This window comes from Hibiscus syriacus, unplaced genomic scaffold (genome assembly GCF_006381635.1).
Source record: "Hibiscus syriacus cultivar Baekdansim isolate YM2019G1 unplaced genomic scaffold, ASM638163v2 tig00112250_pilon, whole genome shotgun sequence".
NCBI lineage: Eukaryota > Viridiplantae > Streptophyta > Magnoliopsida > Malvales > Malvaceae > Hibiscus > Hibiscus syriacus.
Genome location: NW_024063282.1, coordinates 47861 through 53860, shown reverse-complemented (window position 1 = coordinate 53860; position 6000 = coordinate 47861).

The window sequence follows — 6000 nt, the reverse complement described above, 5'->3', positions numbered from 1 at the left end:
TTCTTAATTTTAAATTTTAATAACTTTTATTTAATTTGAAATTTTAAACTTTATGTGTGGATTATATATATTATAGACTTTTAAATTTTAGATTTTTTTACACAACTTTTTTTAAAATAATATAATTTAAATAAAAAATAAAAAAATTATAAACCGAATATCCGTGACTCGAATTATATAATATAATTATATATATATATATTAACTTAAATATTTTTATATCAACTTGGATTTGATTTCGATCGCTTCGATCTGCCATATTTTCCAGATTTTTCTTGCCATCATAGAAGGCAATAAATGAAGTTTCTGGATCTTTTTACTGTTTATTTTTGTTAGTTTATATTTGAAAATAACCATTTTTGCAGCTTACTGTTAAATAATTGGAAGCAGGGAATCGACTTCAAAAACAGAAAATGGTACGCCGATGATATCCTTTTCTTTAATTACTTTATTTCTTGTTGCATTTTTTAATATACATTTGGTCAATGCATTTATACAGGTTTAATTTTCAATGACTCCCTTGCGAGAATTTTTTTTTCGCTATTTCTTTACATAGTAATTTAATCTGATTGAACATAAGGAATATGAGATATAAGTTGCTGTTGAACTGTGGAGGATTTGATAACATATGGGAACCATAAATCATTAGTAGAAGGATGGAGTTGCTATGAGAAAAAGAAAATACTATGTAGATCTAAAATACCGTAATTTGTAGTATTTGATTATTGATGATTTCAAGGTCCAGTGGGAGGATATTGAAATAGGGGATAGGTTCAACGGGTGGGCGATTTGGCTGTGGTGACTGGGATAGGGAGATAGCACAGGTGAAGTGCTGAATAGTCTGGAGCAATTATAAAAGAAATATCTATTCATAATCTTTCTTAATACACACGGACACACACGCACACACGCACACACACGCACACGCATACACCCGCACACACACGCACACACACACATAAGCACTCACCCGCACACGCGCACACACGCGCCCACGCGCACACACGCGCGCACACGCGCGCACGCGCGCACACACACATAGGTACACACACACAGGTACGTAGGTACGTAGGTACAGGTACATGTACGTATGTACGTATGTATATACGTACATATGTACATACATACGTATATACATACATACGTAAATACGGACATACGTACATATTTACATACACACGCACACACACGCACACACACGCACACACACGCACACACGCACACACGCACACACGCACACACGCACACACGCACACACATATACATACATATATAGGTACATACGTACACATACATATATAGGTACATACGTACGTATGTATATACGTACATATATATGTACATATGTACATACGTACGTACATACGTACGTACGTAGATGCAATTACTCAAACGTATGACTTCTAAAGTGATCAATACTCCCTTTAACCATGAAATCTGCTTAATATATTCAACCTACAGCAAAATATAAATCTAAATGTATTTGAACAATATTATTTGTAAAATCAAGAAAATATCATAAATTTAGAGAGGGGTGGACCGATGATAGGTGAGAGAAATGAATGCAATTTCAATGTTATATGAATGCAATTTCAATGTTATATGAATGCAACTTTAAGTAATGTTTTTAAATAGCAGTGGTTTCAAATTTTGTTGGTAGTGACTTTTATATGTGGGTAAAATACACCCTTGATTTTCCAAATTTACATATCTCAGGAAATTGTTGAAACAAAATATACATATCTGGGGAAATTTTTTACTTTATTTAAGGTGCGACAAAATGGAGTACTAGTTTTTATTAAATATAAAGTAATTTCAGTGGTTGAGATGGACATTTTCCCACTAAAGTGGGATATATTCTTACAATGAAAATAGGGTAAACTATGTATTTAATCACCGAATCATCACTTCAGTTCTATTTTGGTTATCCAATTATATTTTTCTAAATCAGCATTAATGTTACGTTCTTATTTCGTTTTAGTCACCCTTCGTTAAAAAAATTAATAGATTTGTTGACGTGATATTTTCTATTTTTTCAATGATGATGTGGCATTATCTTATAGTGACACATCATCATCAACGTTTATTCTTAATGATAGTGACCAAAATGAAACTAAAACGTAACATTAGTGATTATTTAAAAAAAATAGTTGGATGACTAAAAGAGAACCAAAGTGATAGTTAAGTGACTAAATATGTAGTTTGTCCATGAAAACATTCTAACCAATCAGTACCTTTATGGATAAATTGTTTTTTAATATAAATGGGTAAATCGTTGGTGTCTATTAAATTTTCCATATGACCATTTCTTCTCCGTTTGACGAATTCGTATTTTGAATTTTATTTGGCATATAGCTTACTCGGTCATACATATATTTAGAAATTCTTTCTATAGAAACCTAAAAAATTATTTTAATTTATTTGAAAACATCATCTAGAACTAATAATTTGATATAACAAAAAAGTGCAAAATATTTTTGGTCTAACGTGAAGAGCTTATAAAGTGGATGTAGCTTTGGTTGATAAGTCAACCACTATAAATCATTGTGCACAATTTTCTATCTTTATACTCCTTACTCCCTAAACTTTAAATTATCAATTTACCCCCTCTTGACACATTATCAGTTGATTAATCGAGCTTCATCGAACCTAACACATCATTTATTTAAATATTTTTTTTATTAAAGATTTTGTTATTTACTACATTTATTTTATAACTGACCACTAATAAAAAAATATTTATAACTGACCAGATTTATTTTTTTACTAAAATTCAAAGTAACGATAAATAAAAGGGTAAACCACATATTTAGTCACCACCTATTCTCACTGCTTTATTTTAGTTACCCAATTATTTTCCTTTTAGGGTGTGTTTGGTTTACGGAATGTAAAAATACCTTTGAGAATAACATTACTGGAATGTAAGATTACTATGAGAATGTTGTATTACCTTATTTGGTTTGTTTAATAGGAATGTAAAATTACAGTGTTTAGTTGGAGGAATATAAGATTACTTGAATACATATTTTTATTAAATTATCCTTGTGATATATGTTTTTAAAAAAAAATTGAACTTAATATTAAATTATAAATATTTGAATAAAAATTCATAGAAATATTTTAATCATTATATTGTCTAACTTTTGAGAAAAAAATACATTTGATATATAATTAGTATGTTAAACTTATATTTTTAAATAATTTTCATAAGTATCATATTTATTTATATAAAATATAGTATAATATGAAAAAAATAATATTATGATCTCGAGTGTTCAAAGATATTATTTTTCAAATGTATAAGATTTATTTTTAATAACTTAAAGTTAGATATTATTTTAAATAATTACAATTTTACAATCATATTATTTTCACCTCATAAAATTATAAATAATTAATATATTGAATATTAAAAATATAACATAATTTTAAATACTCAAATTTATTAATATTTTACTAAATTAAAAACTTTGTATATTTTTATTATATTTATAATTATGAGTAAAATACAAAAAATAAGAATTGAAAATGATCATTATAAAAAAATCATTAGTATAGTATAGGGGTATTCTTATGCAAAGTGGTGAGAGTTGTCTAATACCTAAGAATTTGGAGGTAATGACATTCCCACAATTTTAACAAAAAAATGTTACTATTGAGAAAAAATTATTTCCTGGTAATAATCTTTTAAGTGAACCAAATGATGAGAATGTTATTCCGAAAAAGATTATTCCTCTTGGTAATATTATTTTCTGTGAACCAAATACATATATAATATCACGTTTTGGTTATATTTTCATCATTCAACCGTTAAAAAATAATTTAGATGTTTATGTGACACCATAAGTTAATTACATATCATCATTAAAAGAATAAACAATTATCACGTTAATAATTATATTTATTTTTAACAACACTTTTTTTTAAAAAAAGTTAGATAATCAAAATAGAATCATAAGAATATCTGGGTGACTAAATATGTAATATAAAAAATAATTTGTCGAAAGGGAATGGGAAGTTAGCAAAGGAAACCTTCCATTTCTCCATCGGGAAAAAGCCCAATAAAGTAGGGGGCGCTAAAACAACTGCCTTTCTCTTCTCTCTAACTGAATTTACAGTTTCCTTTTCCCTTATTTTATTTTTCAAATTTAATCCATCGAATTTATCGCTATCTATGTTATGCCTTTTCTCTCTGTTAAATGAAATCCCACCCCCCTTCTCGCATGAAACTGACAAACTCAATAGCTATTTTCATCCTCACGCCGGAATATTCGTTCTCCGATCATCCCCGGTTATCCGTCCTCGCCTCTCCGGCGACCACTTGTAGACACCCGTTTTTGTCCGGGTTTTTTTCGTTATTTTATTATTATTATTATTATTATTATCGTCATCTTATTATTTTATTATTATTTATTATTACAATTTTTTGCAGGCTCAACCCGAAGCCCATCATGATACAAAGCCCAATGCCCAGTCATCAAGCCCAGATCCGTCCCGAACTGGCCCAACAGTGCTCAAACCCGTTAGGGTTTCATTCTCTTCAGCTTCCAGCTGCCTCTCATCAGCCGTTTGGCCTTCCAGCTCCAGCCACCGCTTGGCCTACCAACTTCCACAGTCGCACGCGTGAGCTGCCGCCGTTAACTCCTCAAGCCATTACCGACAATCCTGAACCAAACAATGATGGTAAATCTATCAACACTGACCGGTTTCTCAACCAAATCAGAGCAATAGTAAACCTAAATTGAAAACCTATTTAAAAACGAAATAAATCCCGAAAATTCAGGATTTCACCAGCTACCAAATCAACCCATAATATCCCTAAGTTCTAGATATCATCATTCAGCAACCACAACAATAAGAAAGAGACATGCAATGACAGGGGGAGCATTCGGGGTTCAGAAAAAAAAGGAAAAAAAGAAAACAAAAAAAAAACAGAAGATAGAAAAAAAAGAGAGATTCGAAACAAAAAAAAAGAGAAAGGAAAGAGGAGAGAATAGAGACCATACCTTAGTCGAACACCGATGAAAACCGGTCGCCGGAGATGGAGAAACCGAAAGGTTTCTCCCCTGATCCACTGTGATTGAGCCACTTTTAGGCCAAAGGGAGGCCAAATCCTTGCTCAGGGCTTGGAGACGCTTCGGATGGCGTTATTTTCTCTCCCTCCGGCGTCGGCATACGACGGCTACCGCCGATCAGTGGCGGCCGGCGCGGCGGAGTCTGGCCGTTTCTAGAGAGATCTCTGGATCTCATCTCTCTCGGTCTCTCTTACTCTCTCTCTTCTCTAGGTGAGAATGGAACAGATGGCCGGTTTTGGGAGTTATTTGGGCTATTTATAGCTTTTGCAAAACGGCGTCGTTTTGAGGGGACGAGTTCTGTAATTTCACGCATGGGGTAACTACACTTTAAGTCCCCTCTCCTTTGTAATGCTTTATTTAAGTCATTTAATGAAATTATTATTGTTTTATTTCGAGTTTTTAGTTTCTAATGATTGCATTTCAGTCACTAATTTGTATATTATGTTTGCTGTTATTATAATTTGGTTGTGATATTTATATTTATTTCGTTTTAGTCACCGTTTCAGTTTATTGTGCATTTTCCTTTGATATTCGGATTTGGTCATGAAATTTGAAAACGTTATATATTAGTCACCGTTCATGTTTTATATCATATTTGTCTATATTTGATTCTGGATTTAATATTTTCAAATATTTCAATTTAATCACTGATCCTATGCATTTTATTATCTTTACTGTTATTTGAATTTGGTCACCATATTCGTATATATTCTATTTTAGTCATTGTTTGATGTTTGGTTTAATTACTTTGTGATCTTTTATGTTTTTGTTTATTTCATTTTAGTCCTTACTCTTTTATATTACTACTTTCGTGAATGTTGGAATCTGATCTCGTATTGTGTAATTATTTTATTTTAATCACTGAATATAACTTTGCATTTTTTTTAATTTTTGGATTCAAGTTCTAATTGCTTTTATTTTAGTC